The sequence below is a fragment of the Procambarus clarkii genome, chromosome 52 (assembly GCF_040958095.1).
Source record: "Procambarus clarkii isolate CNS0578487 chromosome 52, FALCON_Pclarkii_2.0, whole genome shotgun sequence".
Lineage (NCBI taxonomy): Eukaryota > Metazoa > Arthropoda > Malacostraca > Decapoda > Cambaridae > Procambarus > Procambarus clarkii.
This window is the reverse complement of record NC_091201.1, coordinates 28,458,510-28,476,223: the sequence shown is the minus strand read 5'-3', so window position 1 is coordinate 28,476,223 and position 17,714 is coordinate 28,458,510. Positions and strand designations below refer to the sequence as shown.

Here is a 17,714-nt window from a genome sequence, read left to right as displayed (position 1 = left end):
GCACGGACGACCAAGCCCTGATGACGTCACAGTGAACCTTGTCCACATCCCCACAGCTAAAGTAAGTGGAATTTGGTATTTATTTTTACATAGACATGTTCAGGGAAGGAAATTTATCATTTTACGAAGAAAAAAAGTTTTTTGGGAACACGTTATTTCATGCACACTAGGGGAATTTCACAATAAACTCGGCGCATCACAGTGGTTAAGCCTGAAATGCCCTTTCTGATCACATTTTTACTGCCATTCATATGCTACTGCTCTGTTTAGGATAAGTCACTCTGCTAATTACCTCAGCTTCTGTTATTTTTTTAATCAAACGATGGTGACACCTTCCCTCAGAGATTAACATTTTTACTGTGGATTTTTCTGTAATTTTATATGCCCTAAGATAGTTACTTTTCTTTTGCCAGTGTTAGTTTGTTAATGTGGTTGACTTCTGGTGTCTTTATGGTCCTGAAGTCTTGACGCCTGTCCTGCTTTCAGTAATAGAAATCCACCACTGGCTGTTCCTCATCTTTAATGTGGTACTGATGCTGATACTAGGCATTTTTTTTCTCTCATACATATTGGTGTAGCTTTTAATATCCATTTTATCCGGCATCTGTTTGTCTTAATGACTTCATAGATGCTGCTGCTCTAGAGCCATATATGCTTGTCTCATCTCCCAAAAACTGGTTCCTTATATGGATTTCTACTCTATCATTGTTCAGATTGTATTGTCCCAATTAGTCGTACAACTCCTTGAAGAATGTCCCGATTTTCAGGACAATTGTATCTTTTGATTTCCTAATGTCCCTCGAGATTATTAGTTCCTTGATACAATCCTTGGTGAATCTGATAACTTTGATATCGCTCATATTTTGTCTTTTTGTTCTTGTATTAGCATCCTAAGTGATATTTATCACCTTTTGAATATCCAGTGACACTGATGGTGCTACATAGTCTTCCTGGCTTGGTGCCTTCTTTTAATAATTATTTATACCCTATCAACTATAATGTGTACTATTAAATGTGACATTCCTATGGCTTTCCTGTTATCATTGTAACAGTTGGTGGGAAGTGGTTCTGTCTAGGTTATGTATTAACCATATACGATTAACTCACGAGCACTTAATGGAACAGAGACTGTGTCGTACTGTCAGAACTGTATTGTCCACCTGTGTCAAGCTCCTCATAGAATGTCCTGATTTTCAGGAATGGAAATCTTGTTTTCCCAGTATCCAAGTCATTTATCCCTCGATAAATTCCTTGGGGAATTGGATACTTTTGACATTTGCACATCTCATGTCTTTGACCTCATATTGGCATCCTGAACAATAACTAAGACTGTTTTAATTTTGTAACAATTTGCCTAGTATTCTTCAAGGCTTAGCAACTTCTTTTGATAATTATTAATTTCCTAAATTTAGAATAATAAGTGAAAATAAGACTTGGCAATTATGGCCTCGCTAATAATTTAATGTCTTATCTCAGGTTAGTGGCGCACGAACGAGCGGTGGACATGGTGGACATGGTTCACTTCCAGTTGGGTGAACATATATGTACAGCTAGTACTGTTAACTGTTGCAGTACACTATTTGTCAAGGCGAATAATGCATTTCTTCGAATGAATAATCATTTGCTAATATTTTTTTTTAAATTTATAAATTATTGTTCTTATTATTTATTATTATTATTAATTCAGATAAATGCATGTAGAAGCAATAGTCCATTAATGTCTACAAATACTTTGACATTAATAGTTCCCTGTCGATCAAAGGCAGTTATTCATCGAACTTGAAACATAAGGCCTCATTTTAGTGGTGAATATTTTGACAACCTTTCCAGGCTTTGTTGTATTACAAATAAGGATACATATAAATATGCTGTATATTGTATTTGTGTCAAAATGAGAGAGATCTTGCTTGACATTGATTTATTTGTGTGCGGAGTGATGGTGATGGTGAGCCTTCGGGTTGAAGTGACTAATGGGTGGTGGTGGCAGTGCTCACAAGGAATTGTTATGTATACTGTACATAATTTGCATTCTACTTTTAAAGCCACTTCATATGTTTGTCATTATTTTGGCAAAAAAAAAAAAATGCAAATATGGTATTATAAGCACTTGTATTATATACTGTATTTGCACATGTATAAATGGGATGCTATTTATTTGTATAAATTGGATGCTGTTTGTATAAATTAGATGCTGTTTATCTGGTTCACCTCCTCTCATTCTTCTGGATTTTGGGTTATCAGAAAATATAAATATCTAGTTCTCCATTTCATTTTACTGGATGGAAATAATTTCAATGTGGTTCACTCCATTGATCAGAAAATCTACATAATGCCTATACAAATTTTTAAATATGCATTAGAGGTGTTCTAATGTATCAGTATCGGTGGTAATGTATTGGACTAATTTTGCTGAACCATATCTAAAATTTTATTTGATCCTTCAATACATTAGCTTTTTTTTTTTATAGAAGATGACTGACTCTCGTTAGTAGGCTTAAAATTTTTCCTCAATTTATTTTAGATTTCGTTTTATTTTTTTGGTTGCTAATCAAAAATGTTTTGAAGAGGCTGTTTAAGTTTCATTTAGATGAATCTGCAGTAGTAGATGTGCATTGATTAATATTGAGTTATTTACTTAATGTCATTGTTTACAAAAAGGAGATCTGAAGTTCTGATGTCTAAAAAAACATATGAAGTGTCAGTATTGGTCAAAATATTTGTACTGACACACCTCTAATATCCTCCGGCCCTCACTAGCTTTGTTACCAGCTTAAACGTCTATTGGCAAAATGCCATCCTAAATAATATGAAAGATGGTAGAGATTAAATGCCTAACACAAGATGCATAAATAATATGTAGGATGCTATATCGAATCATAAGGCTCTATACTATGTATCCTTATGAAGTACAGTATTGAGCGTCACCCAGCACACATGCTTCCTTCAAGATCTCCACATAATCCATCCACACTATTAAATATAAAGTAGATCAAATAAAGCACTGTTTTCTAATGCCAGGACCTATATCAGAAAATTTGCATCCTATAACAAGGGACTAGTGTGTGCTAGTCGATGCAAGTTTCAATGAATTGCAGGTGAGCTTCCAACGGTAGCATCTCCCCTAAACCAACCCTCCACACGGTTTTACCTACCATGCTTGGTTACGTCAACCCATTTCTGCTGTTATAAAGTAAGGAATAATAAAAATGTATGATTTTCTAATGCAAGGAGAACTGTATAACGGCAAATTTTCATCATACTTAATATGCGAGATAAGTCTGGTGGATATTGTTAAATTGCAAAATGCAGTATGATTTGCGATCTGATAATTTTCCTGGAAAAGTAAAGCTATCAATGGTATCTAACTTTGTACGTGGGGGAAGAGATTGGCGAAATAGAATGTTTGTTGATGCAAGAATAACAAGAAAAAAATTGAAATGTTTTAAAAACAATCTTTCTTATCTTGGGATTGTTTAGTATCTGATGTAAACTAGAGATATGGCAGAGTTGCCATTTCCTGTAAATATCAATCGGGTGATACCAGTAATGGAGAGTAAATCATGTCAATATTGTATTGACTGAATAAGTGTTTTGAAGAAAACACTGTACACCAAGTCTTAAGATGTGACTAAGTTAGGATGTAGTGAGACACTGTTGTAGAAGTTTTACTCTAGTGTGTGATGCTGGTTCTTTACCACTACATAATAAAGTATGTAAGACATGGTGAATGCAAAATGTAATTTTTTGATTGTGTAACCATCTTTTCCCCATAATCTCTGCCTAGTCCCCATTGGGCTGATTCTTGCCCACTGCATAACAGTAGGAAAATATGATGATTACTAAAGTATTATTGGCAATAGTACTGTGGTGCACAAAGAAATCACATTAACATGATGTATTGAGAAAATCGGTAGGAGCCGTGAGGAGGATTCGAACCTGCACACTGGGTACTCCCAAGCATATGCCCTAAACCACTAGGCCATGATATGCTACAAAAGTAATTTAACATGGGATTGGACTGAATCCTCTAAGGTTCCCGAGGCATATGTGCATTTGAAGAGAAGTGTGGGGTAGAACTCCTATACCACAGCCAGTGTGTATGCGGGTAATGTGTGAAACCCTGATTTGGTATCAGAAGTTGCCTCTGGAACCCTAGAAGATTCAGATGAATCCCAGGTTTCATTGCTTTTGTAGCATGTCACGGCTTAGTGGTTTAGGGCGAGTGCTTGGGAGTACCAAGTGTGCAGGTTCGAATCATCCTCATGGCTCCTACTGATTTTCTCAGTAGTACTGAAATGAACTTGTATGATGCCTAAATCAGATTAGGGATCTAATTAACTAAGTTAGGGCTCTTTCAGAACTGCAACACAGGCGTGTGAAAATACTAATGTCGATAGTTCTGTATATAGAGACAGGGAAAAAGATGGCCAGGTATGTTGCCATTTTAGGGATGAAGATGACCCATTGGATCAGATGTGATCCAGCACATATGACAGGCCATCTTGATTAATGATAGGATCTCTTGATAGATCCAGTGCTGTGGGCTAAATGTGCACCACTTCTACTGCATTTGCCACCATATTCCCCGACATACCAAAATATAAAGGGGCCCCCATTGGGAATTTCATAGTACCACATAAGTTTCTCGTGAATTGGTGACACTGGGGATGTACCCATTGCTGTCTAAGAGAACACTGAATGGGCTGTATAGGAGTCTGTATAAAATATGACTGCTGAACAATGGGATGCCCATCAGAGTAAGTTGAGGCCTTGTAAGAATATGATCACTTCCCATTCCAGGCTGGGGTGGGAGAGTTTTCAACTTTTGCAGAAAGTCAGTCACAAAATCAGTCTTTGCAGAGTGGCAAGATGAGAGGTCTTTCTGGACCCTTTTGTTTATTCCTTGAAATATCTGAAATATCATATGGCTTGAAGATCTTCAAAAATCGAGGGTACCTGCCCCCTTTAGATTCTTCTTTTGGTAATAGGGCCGAGATAATTCTAGGTTCACATGATCAAGTTACTCTTTCCATGGAAGGATTAGATCTGGAATCATAATGGAGAGCAATGAATATGCTCCGAGCCTTGGCTAGGAATGGTAGGTGGATAACCGATCTGTCCCATTACTTGATATCATGTTGTATCCCTGAAAGAGGGTGAACTGCAAGGAGATGAGCATAATTCTAGTATTGGCAAATTGAAGGGCAAGACCCCCTAGGGAGAGGATTGGCAAATATACAATAGCACCCATTGTAGTACGCAGGGCTCCATTTTGTATTGGTTCCACCCACGGGAAGATTGTTTGGACTGTGAACCCACATACAGTACTTTGCTTAAGTGATGAATCTTGTTTCTGACAAAACCTTATATCATGCCAGCTGCACTCCCTGGCTGTCATGTTTTCTTCATTACTTTGGCTGAGGTGTTGCAGGTTGTAAAATCAATGAGTTGCCTCAAAGGAGATGCTAAGTGGTATTAGATTTTGTGGCAGCTGGCTGTATCTTTTGCACTTTTCGCAATCGCATCTGTTCAGTATGCGCTGTGAAACAGAAGTCATTTGAAGCCTTTTGAACAGATCCCATATTGGAACCCAGTTGTTTCAATTTATTCTTAGACCATGATGACCTTGAAAACACACCCTGTTTTCAAGGTGGTCATGTTTAGAGCTGGTTCAGTTTACATAGTAGATTTTGTTTGAGCATGTGAAGTGACTGCCCAAACTGCTGACAAAGTCCGTCAATATTGGGAACTTAAAACCTTGAACATAATGTGAGGTTGTGTGGAGTGATCCCCTATTCTTATAACCTTTATGGGAACATTTGACTTTCAAATTTTGCCAGAATGTGCATGTGACAATGTGTGTGTGTAGCTGAGGACAGTCCAAGCTCTGTGATTTCCAATGGCTAAGGCTGCATCAGAGAAGCTGCTTTGATGTGATACTTAAACATTATACCCTTACCCAGGGTTTGCTCTGTGCTCAGTTGACAATGATCCCTCAGTACTGAAACCTCGAGTGTCCAACTTACGGTACAGGGATTCAAGACACACTGGACTATTGCTGATTTGATGAGAATGACTGCAGTGTTTACTGTTTCTTTTGTGGAAGTATCATCGTGAGACATAGGGCCCATCTCCTGTCACCCCTTCTAGTGGTAGAATCATCTGTTGTCTAACGAGCATTTTATAAATGATGACACTTGGAGCTCGGTATCCATGTTGTCCTCGCCATGTGTGGCCTCCAACATTATGGTGGCACACACCATTCTCTTTCTCTGACATTATGGAGGCCTTGCACCCCATGTGTACTCTCCAACGTTATGGAGGCATCCCTTCCCCACACCATGTGCACTCTCCAACCTCGTGGATGCCACCCATCACATGCTCCCTCTGACATTATGGAGGACCCCTTTCCCCAGCAGTGCACCAATTATCCTATACTATAGTTGATAACGGTGGTTGTGTTCTGGTCAGCAAAATTTGTTTGAACGTTGCACGTCCTTTTGTGGAGGCACTGCTCACCATTCCCATTGAGGACAAGTGATATAATTCCCTCACACTGTACACAATGAAGAGATGTGATGATTTTCTTGTATTTTGTAGGCAACTTTCAGTGGCCATGCACAAAATTATTTTCACACCTTACAGTGCGACAAACATTGAGTCAAAGTAAGTACCAGTACATAATTTGTTGCTATTTAATTGTGAAATGCAACGCTTTCTTACGATTGTAGTTTTCAATGCCTATACAGTACTTGATCATTCCAGCATAGTTTTCTTAAGCTTGCCAGTCATTCCAAGTGTATATCCTCAATGAGTGTATTTAGAGGTAGAGTACAGTACAGTATTGTGTATGATCATTTTATATAGTATGGTATGTTTAGCTGTTGTGGCTGGGAAATTAATTTGACTAAACATACTTAAGGCCATTTTGTACAGGTAGTGTTTCAGTTTTGATTAAACAAGTTATTTGTCCTGGTGCTTTCTAGTAGCCATTGTGCTACTGTTAGCTACAGTATATGAATTATTTAACAAAATTTGTAAAAATAATAGAGTAGCATATTACAGAAATAATGTAACTGGTTAATTTTTTAACTCAAGGCTGACAGGTGTTAATTATATATATAAACAAGCAATGTTACCTGTTACATCTATCAGACAGGTTTTGGTCTTTCACAATTGGGTAAAACATAAAATTGTTGTGGAGATAATTTGCTATAGCTTGCAAAGATAATCTAAGGCTCTGTGTGGATCTGATCTATTTTGTATACTAATGTCAAGTTTAACCCCCAAAGTATGTTAATGGGCTAAATTTATTCACGCTTATTCTTGGTTTTTCTTTTAAAATGTGAAGATATTCAAATTTGAAAAAAAAAATGCCAAATCCTAGCATGTTCAATATTAAAAAAAAAAGAACTTTTAATATGTGTTCCTTTCATACAATTTTTTATGCAATGTGGCTGATGCAATGTTTTATACATATAAATGCCAACTTAAGACAGTTGTGCATGCCTTATAACTGTTTATACGGGGTGTTTAATGTGACCATCACCAGACTACAGCATTGTGAGATTATCCCACTAGTTTAGTGTGCATTTGCAGACGAAGAGTCACAATAACGTGGCTAAAAATATGATGACCAAACCACACATCAGAAGATGGAGAAACAACGTTTCGGTCTGTCTTGAACCATTATCAAGTTGTATGGTGCATCTCACTCCATTACACCACTGGGGCTAAGGTCTAATTGACCACATTCTATTTTTGGCAATCACTGGATTGTTTCAAGTGTAGTTTAGACATGCATATACATACATACATACATACATATATTATATATATAAATATGAATATGAATGAGTTTGGTGAATATAAATAGGAGCTACCTCATATGGGCCAATTGCCATCTGCAGTTCCCATTATTCCTTAAGGAAGAGGTTCCAAAAGTTGTCCTCTTCAGATCAGTCCTTGCTTGGCTATGCTACATGCAGGATTCATTGCTGTGTAACTTACCAAAAACCTATGTTAATACGTATTGTAAGTTGTATGAATAAATTTGATAGTACCTGTACAATATATTTATATGCTTATCAGCTGACTGAATTAGAGAAATTGTGTGAGCTGGTTTAGGGTACATAAGAGTATTATACAATATTTTTGCACTATGGCTATTAATTTGTACATTGTTCTGATGTAACTTTTGAACTTGCTTACTTAAGGGTTCTATATAACAAACATTATTACAGTAATTAGCAATATTTGGTAATAAATGTAGTATAAAATATCTGATAGTGTTTATGAGAAAGGCATATGCTAATCATGTAACAAAGATGATGTGTTCATAAATAGTCCAATTCAAGTGTTGTAGTTCAACACGATAGCTCGTATAAGATCTCATTATTATCGGAACGTACATGTATAAAGACGACACGAGTTGTCTATAAGAGGAATAGTGGTGGTCGTGTGTTCAAATCCTGTATTCAAAGTGGGAATGTTAATCAGATTACATGGCAGTGAATTTAATGATGAATGACCAATAATTTAAAAAACTGTGATTGGTTAGGTATTCCTGAGTTAATAGATGATAAGAGATACAGTACTTTAAGAATGACTATATGGTTATATAGTCACAAGAAGCTTTTCTCACAAAGTGAGAATGGTTATATGGTTATGTCGTTAGCATGGGCATTGTTATAGCAGAGTATGCAAAGATAATAGTGATTGCATCTTGTAATTATAGAAGAAAAAATTTATCTACCAAACCAACCATGCATGATGTTTGGCTGACAAGAAAGTAGCTAGTGTAATAGATACAGTACAAGGTAACAAGATATGAAAAGATTAAATGCGTTTTGCAAGAGCCTTGCTAAGCTTATTTAGACTAATGCATTCGTTTATATAGTAGTTTTGTCACCAAATACCTGTATCGTGAAAAATGTTGTTCTGCCCTCAAGGCTTTACTGTGCAACTTGTGCTTAAAAATTCAGAACACCTTTTTATAACTTTGTCAACTCAATAATACATGCGTGAAAATATTGTATTACAGTATCTGTTTCATCTGTTAACCACATAAAATATTTATCTTGTTAATACAGTACCTTAACTGTCTAGATTGCTTTAACTCTCTTTTTTCATGTTTAACCACTCCAGCAAAAGACTATTTTCTTTTCTATAAAGGTAACTTCATCTTTTATTTTCAAAACTGACATGCCATATTTTGCTTCATGTTAATTTGCACCTGTGTATACTAGGAAGGGTGGCATCACCTGTGTATACTAGGGAGGGTTGCATCACCTGTGTATACTTGGGAGGGTTGCATCACCTGTGTATACTAGGGAGGGTTGCATCACCTGTGTATACTAGGGAGGGTTGCATCACCTGTGTATACTAGGGAGGGTTGCATCACCTGTGTATACTAGGGAGGGTTGCATCACCTGTGTATACTAGGGAGGGTTGCATCACCTGTGTATACTAGGGAGGGTTGCATCACCTGTGTATACTAGGGAGGGTTGCATCACCTGTGTATACTAGGGAGGGTTGCATCACCTGTGTATACTAGGGAGGGTTGCATCACCTGTGTATACTAGGGAGGGTTGCATCACCTGTGTATACTAGGGAGGGTTGCATCACCTGTGTATACTATAGTGGGTTCTATCACCAGAGTATACTTGAGCAATAATGTACATCTGTTGTTTCTATATCTTAGAACACGGTGAATATGTGTTAACTTCTCCCATTCCTTGCTATGCCTAAGTGATATACAGGTGTTTGTTTTTAAGTCACCATACCTCGTTTATATTATAATAAGTACTTATACTAGTAAGTACTTATGCTTTAATAAGTACTATAATATGTTAGTTTATGCTAATATAAGTACTGTACAGTATATAAGTTTATGTACTTCATGCTAAAATATTACGTATTGAAATTGAGTAATGGAGAATTGTTGCATAAAAGATACAAATGTTTCATTATATGCTTGTTTTTTTATATATAATATGTATGCATGTAGATGAGGATGCATAATACAGTGTGATCTTGGAAATTCTGACTAACTATTACTGTGTGCAATTTTGGACCTTGCCTGGCTTTTCTAAAATTCCTGTTTTAACCTAATATGGATTTTTTATTAATTTTTGACAACTTTGTTGGGGGGGATTCATTTTCTAAAACTGGTAAAAGTACGGTACTTTTTTTTTTTGCCTGTTTGTACGGAAATAATATAAATGAATTTTTGTAATGTAAATTATTTACTAGAAACTGGAATTTTTCTTGATATACCTCATCAAAATTTGAGCCATAGTGCATTATTTTTTGCCCTTCAGAACACACTTTTAGTAATGAATTTTAAAATCTTTATTTTTCCACATTTTTTCTTTCTTTCTTTTCTCAGGTGTTATTGCCAACACCACACTCATCTCTCCCATCCTTCATCACTTTTCACCATCAATTTAGCCTTCTCGTCATAGTTAATGTACCTCTTCGTCCTATCTGGTCTAGCCTGACTATGTTTGCTGTCAAACATTTTCTGCTTGCAAATGCAGTGACCTAAAAAAATCGGTGGAAATCATATGCGTAACAAGAGGTTGTTTGTATCAGTGTGGGGAGACATACTGTGGCCAGGAGAGGTCACAATATGTGGTAGGACTGAGTCGGTCACAGAACATGCCACATTCTACCACCACTTGTTTAATTTTGAAATGTTTACATATTGTAGAATAAATCAATTTTGCCAGTATTTATGTTGAATTGGTTCAGATTTGTGTACATGTGTTAAATAGACAGTACTGAAAGTCTGGAAATTTGTTTCTATTTTTTTTTTTTTTTTATATTTTAACTGGTAGCAATGTCTTTTTAAGGTTTCAGTTACATTGAGTTGTAGAGTTTTGAGGCCACACTGTATTTTAATCATTCTCATCCAGATTCATCAATATTGATTTGTTGAAGATCATTTTGATCAATAATTAAAGCTGAGCCACAAATCATTTAGTGTATCTTGCAAAATTGTCAAGCAGTTAATACATATGTGTATATTTGTAATCTTCATGACATGATACACATCAGAACACATAGTTATATTGCTGTAACAGTTAATATTAGATTTTCTTAGACAATTTTTTTGGTATTACTGTAATTTGTTTTGGTCACGCTGGTGTTTCCTGTTGTTGGTGTTTTGGTCTTGTTGGAATTTCTTGTTATTGGTGTTTATTTTAATTTTCTAGTTTTAATTTTAATGTATTTCTGGTATCCAATTAATTTCCTGTTACTTATAGATGAGTTGCAAAGGCTTCATTTTGACCACATGATGTATATTTAGGTATCCCTGTTTGAGGTATACAGTATTATGGTTCTAATAATTTTGCATTTTTTCCAAAATGTCCATTTTATGTGCGATATCTGGATAATGCCTTTGTATATTGGCGTGAAACTTTTCAAAACTTATGTCTAGGGGGTCAAGAAAGGTCCCTATTAATTAATATTAAGCCATGTAGCCCCCTGGCAGCTGATTTTATATTTATATTAACACACTGTTGAGAGAAAGTTTCATCTTAATGTTGATAATGTCACAATAATGATGCTTAAAATAAATGAATCAATCCACATACTGTATATGAAAAGGCTTGATTAGGTCCAATATGCGCTGAAATGTTGTCACTTTCCCTTTCTTTTCATATATTTGTATTGGGTATTTGTGTATTTTAATAATGAATTAAAGTATTGAGCCAATATAATAGAAAGATGTTTCTCATCATTAAAAATAAGTCCAACGATACAAAGGGAGGTGATGTCATATACCCGTATACCTCGTACAACATTTAAAAACATTTCATGTTGTACCTCAGTAGCTGATAACAGTTTCATATTTAACCAGACAACTTTATTAACTCAAACCAGACAAGCCACAAGTGGGTAAGCAGCCAATTTATGTAACTGGTGTTCAAATATAACACATTTTTACTGTATTGATCTTATTAGGAATACTAGTTTTTAGTTTAAGGTATTTAACTATTAAATTAAAGTATGGTACTGTACTGTTGAATATGAATTACAGTAGTTCATTAATATAACAGAAAACAACCCTGGGAAAGAGAGATTCGAGAGCTTTGTATACATAGGTTCTATATCTGGATATCTGTAATGAGGTGAAATTCTGATTTCTCTTAGTAGCTTCTACCAAGTGAAATTATAATTTCGCCTCATGTGGCAGAACAAATTGAATTGGGAGTATCATATATAATTTCATATTGTTGTAATTGAATTAATAAAGACATTCATTGATGGCCTTAACATAAATTTGAAGAGTTGGGTCATGGGACAATAGTTTACAACATTTAAATACAGTAGTTGGTTTATATAAGTGGCAAGGTTTTGCTCACCCTCTTTGGCAAGTCAAGAAGTTTCTTTGAATAATGGGGTTAAAGGTAGGGTGGGGTAATTGCAGACACAACCCGTCCTTGACTCAAGTTCATTACATCCAGCGGTCGACCCCACAGACACATTCATAAATTTGTACATGCTGTTCATTCAAAACGGGAATTTCTTCAAATGTAAATTTATATTATAGCATATTGACCATATATAGGCATAGGTTAGGTTAGATGTTTAGGTTCTGTTGGCAATTATTTATATTTGTAGTACGTGGGTGAAGCATTTACAGCGTTGTGGTTCGAACAAAATTTGTCAGTAAAGCACTTGTTCCGGAAGTGTTCGAAATCAGTTGCGAGTTGTGTGTAAACCGTTTTTCATTCATAAACAGGGGGTTTGGTGGGTGAATGGAATCACTTTTGGGTCTTTGTTTGGAGGACGAGCTGGCAAACAAAATAGAAAGCTCTTCATTATCAAGTTTTATTCTGTAGATGGACCTACTGAACTGGGGGAGATGGTATACTGTAACTTTGATCCTTGCACCTCCATCAGTGACAAGAATCTGTACATTTTCTCAACCTTGCTGCCATGAACTGATGGTGTACATTTTTTTTTGTTAAGCCAGTATCTGCTTGACTGGTGTAGTTTCATGCTATGATAGACGTGCATCAATCAGTTCATCCCTGAAATTTAGAATGGTCAATGGCTGTAAGAGCACCAGCAGCAGGAAAATTCTAATATAGTACAGGTATGGAAAACATTCTTTTTGTGATTTTTTTGAGTAGAATTTCTTTAGATCAGAATGTACAATAATGTTGTCTCTAAAATCTGGTATTCAATTTACATGGATGTGTACAGATTTGTACAAATGCTAGTCAATGAAAGTATAACATACAGTTTTGAAGAAAGTACAGTACAGTACTTAAAATATAATTATACTTTCAAATAAAATTTTGTTTTAATCTTATATGTTATGCTCTACAATCTTGTAGAAAAGCAAATATTTTGGGGCATTTAGGTTAACACCTATTTTTACCTATTGTTCTACTGCAATCCATCCTCCTGTTTAGATACTGTAGTACCTTTTGTGATGATCGTCAATAGTCATGAATTCGTACGTACTTGGCTTTTAGATAGTAGTATACTGACTAGTAAAGAATTTTCCCCCCGAGTATAGCAGACACATGTACTATGTTAGGCCTCAGATATCGTGTATTAGGCCTAGGAAGGATAGGTTAGTTTAGTTTGTCAAAGCAACACAAGTAAAAAATTGTTTTCCGGTTTGTCCAACTCAATAGTTCAGATTTCTTTATAATTTCGTACGTCGGTATATATACTATGGTCCTCATCGTTATTATAGGTACAATAAGTACATTGTACTACCAAAACAGGAGGATGGGCTGTCTACTTGTGTTTGAAAATTTTTCTTTAATGGACACTGCACAATAACATAGAATTAGAGTTTTGAGAAACCATATACAACAAAATTATATATGATCAATGTTCCCTTTCAAGTTAGATACATTGCATTTTCTTGGTACCAATAGGTCAAATTGACATGGAAACTTTGGAGTTGGCTGCATTTAACAAAAAAATGCTCAAAATTTTTAGTGTTGGATCTCACCATCTATGCAGGACTACAAGTTTACTGGACAATACTATTATTTTTTGTTGTTGTTGACTATCTGATAACATTATGGCTAATGTGATTAATATTGCTTTATTTGTATAGTACAGTATAATGTTGATTTGGAGGTTTCATTTTGTGTTCTTCAATTATAATTTAGATGTTAATTAAAGATATGTATCTATAATTGGATGTGTTCTGTTTTTTTGCTTTACAGTATTCACTGAATCTCTTACTATTTCCCAGTTTGAACATCATGTCTTTTCATGGAAGCAAACTACCCTATATGCAATGTTTTCAATGTTGTATGGTTTGATTAATTTTAGTTATGTATTAGTGTGCCACAATTTATTTATTCTTCAGAACACATTTTGCAGAAAAATCTGCGTTGGTTGATTAATAAATTAAATAATAAGGAAATTGATTTCTGTCTTATTTACACACCAGAAATGAAAGTACAGTATTTTATGTTTTGTGCTTATATAGATGCCTTGTGGTGGTCTTATTTCAATACTTATGCTGTGCATTTTAAAATGGATAAACCCTTGAAATTTATTCCATTATTTATACAAGGAAAAATGCTAAACATACCCTAAATGGTTTAAGGATACATAATGTGCATAAATAGGGTAAATAAATTCAGTATATAAAGGGATTTTCTGGACTCTCCCTTCCTATTGCATTAATTGGCTCTGGTACCATAGGACCAGAACCAGCCTGAAAAGAAACTTGAGAAAGTTTTGAAATTTGCAAGGGCTTGGCTGAAAGAAAATTAAGATAAGGACCTGCCCGAAGCACTGTGCATTCTAGTGGATGTACAGGAATGCAATAACTCTTGTATATATAAAAAAATAAAGGTAAAACCGACCTGTATGAGCATTAGATCCCCAAATAATCACTTGGGATCATCCACCACAGGTGTGTGAAGAACTCAACAAGAGATTCTAGGAAGCCTTCACAATAGAACAAGGAGAGGTCCCTGCACTAAATGAGGAGGCAAACCGAACTACCTTGGAGGAATTTTACCTCACCAGTGATGAGGTCAAAAGGAATCTGTTGAAGCTGAATGTGTCAAAGGCTGTTGGGCCTGACAGAATCTCACCGTGGATTCTAAAAGAAGGTGCAGAAGCACTAAGTGTGCCACTCTCTATGGTGTATAACAGGTCACTGAAAACGGGAGACCTTCCTGAAAGCTGGAAGACAGCTAATGTAGTCCCAATTTACAAAAAGGGTGACAGGCAAGAGGCACTGAACTACAGGCCAGTTTCCCTAACTTGTATACCATGCAAGGTGATGGAGAAGATAGTGAGGAAAAGGCTCGTAGAACATCTAGAGGGAAACAGCTTTGTAACACACCACCAGCATGGGTTCAGAGATGGTAAATCATGCTTCACAGGCCTAATAGAATTCTATGACCAAGCAACACAAATTAGGCAGGAAAGAGAAGGGTGGGCAGATTGCATTTTCTTGGACTGTCAGAAAGCCTTTGACACAATACCTCACAAAAGGCTGTTACAAAAGTTGGAGCATCAGGCAGGAGTAAAAGGTAAGGTGCTCCAGTGGATAAGGGAGTATCTAAGCAATAGGAAACAGCGAGTAACGGTGAGGGGGTAACATCAGAGTGGCGAGATGTCACCAGCGGGGTTCCACAGGGTTCTGTGCTCGGACCCATCCTGTTTCTAGTACTGTATATGTAAACGACCTTCCAGAGGGTATAACCCATTCCTCTCAATGTTTGCTGATGATGCAAAAATTATGAGAAGAATCAAAACAGATAAAGATTGACAGAGACTACAGGACGACTTGGACAAACTGGAGTAACGGTCTAGAAAATGACTGCTAAAGTTCAACTCAGGAAAGTGTAAAGTAATGAAATTAGGCGAAGGGAGCAGAAGGCTGAACACAAGATACCATCTGGGAGGTGAAACTCCCGAAGAGAGAGAGAAAGATCTGGGGGTCGATATCACACCGACCCTGTTCCCAGAGCCCCACATCAAAAAGATATCATCAGCGGCATATGCTAGACTGGCCAATATAAGAACTGCCTTTAGAAACTCGTGTAAGGAATCGTTCAGGACCCTGTATACCACTTATGTAAGACCAATCCTGGAGTATGCAGCTCCAACCTGGAGTCTATATACCTAGTTAAACACAAGACGAAGTTAGAGAAGATTCAGAGGTATGCCACCAGACTGGTCCCGGAACTGAGAGGAATGAGCTACGAGGAAAGACTAAGGGGGACGAACCTCGCAACCCTGAAAAACAGAAGAGTAAGGGGGGAGACATGATAACCACCTACAAAATTCTCGGGAATTGACAGGGTGGACAAAGACAAACTCTTTACCACGGGTGGAACACGAACAAGGGGACACAGGTGGAAACTTAGTACCCAGATGAGCCACAGAGACGTTAGGAAGAATTTTTTCAGTGTCAGGGTAGTTAACAAATGGAATGCATTAATAGTGCTGTGGTGAAGGCTGACTCCATACACAGTTTCAAATATAGATATGATAAAGCCCAATAGGCTCAGGAATCTGTACACTTTATTTACTTATTTATTTATTTATATATATACAAGAAGGTACATTGGGATTGTGAGGATACATAGCATAGTAATTACATTCTTGTAAAGCCACTATTACGCACAGCGTTTCGGGCAGGTCCTTAATCTAAAAATTTTTTAAGTAGGTAAATACTTGCAAAATTTATAAAAATGATAACAGTTACATAGCAAGAAAAAAAATAAAAGATGAGAGAAAAATTGTAGGTATATTAAAGCACATAAGCAGCTCAGATTGATTGCAATGACAGCTTGAATGGTAGTTTAACAAAAATTAGTAGGCACAATACAGCATATGGCTAGCACATAAAAGAAGACAGCAATGAACACAATGATAAAGTTGTTTGGATTAAGTACATAAAGATTGGGAGATTGGGTTGACAATCAACGGGTGGCTGACAATGGCGGGTTGGTCCCGCCTCTCAACACCAGTTGAAAGGCGGGACCAAAGAGCCAGAGCTCAACCCCCGCAAACACAACTAGGTGAGCACTTTTACTGGGGGGATGGAGCACTCCCCTCCCCCCTAGTGGATAGTTTTATAAACAAACTTAGGTATGTTGTCGATTTTAGGGGCGATGACGATCAATTCAATTTCTTTATTATGCACCCCATACCCATACCCCATACCCGACGACGATCGTGGGATCGGAGTTTTTTTTAGTTTAGTTCATTTATTATGCACCCCATACCCATACCCCATACCCGACGACGATCGTGGGATCGGAGTTTTTTTTAGTTTAGTTCATTTATTATGCACCCCATACCCATACCCCATACCCGACGACGATCGTGGGATCGGAGTTTTTTTTAGTTTAGTTCATTTATTATGCACCCCATACCCATCTTGTGGGCGGTAGTGGAAAGGGTTAGAGGCACATAATGGGCTTAGGGACTGAACCCCACAATTCATTCAGCTAAGCAAGTTACAATCTTGATGAGCTAGTTACAAAATTCAATATAAGTCGTCACATCAACAATGGGTTCGAGATCGACCTCAAGTAGTAGTAGTAGTAGTCTCTGCCCGAAACGCTGCGCGTGCTAGTGGCTTTACAAGACTGTAATTACCATATTTGTATCCTCACATTCCTTATGTACATTCTTGTATATGCATAAATAAATAAATAAATAAATAGTAGTAGGCATCCATGTGTCTCAGGAGACTA

The 17,714-nt window shown here is 36.6% G+C and overlaps 1 protein-coding gene across 5 annotated transcripts in view; it reads left to right on the top strand.

Moving 5' to 3' along the window:
• The window catches only part of LOC123763588 (synaptophysin), a 38,137-nt gene extending 23,723 nt beyond the window's left edge, over window positions 1-14,414 (top strand). For all 5 annotated transcript variants that reach the window (XM_045750777.2, XM_045750776.2, XM_045750778.2 and 2 more), the window contains one exon: window positions 1,477-14,414. The gene's annotated coding sequence lies outside the window, so the exon portion shown is untranslated. The remainder of the gene's footprint in view (window positions 1-1,476) is intronic.
• Window positions 14,415-17,714: the final 3,300 nt, after the last annotated feature.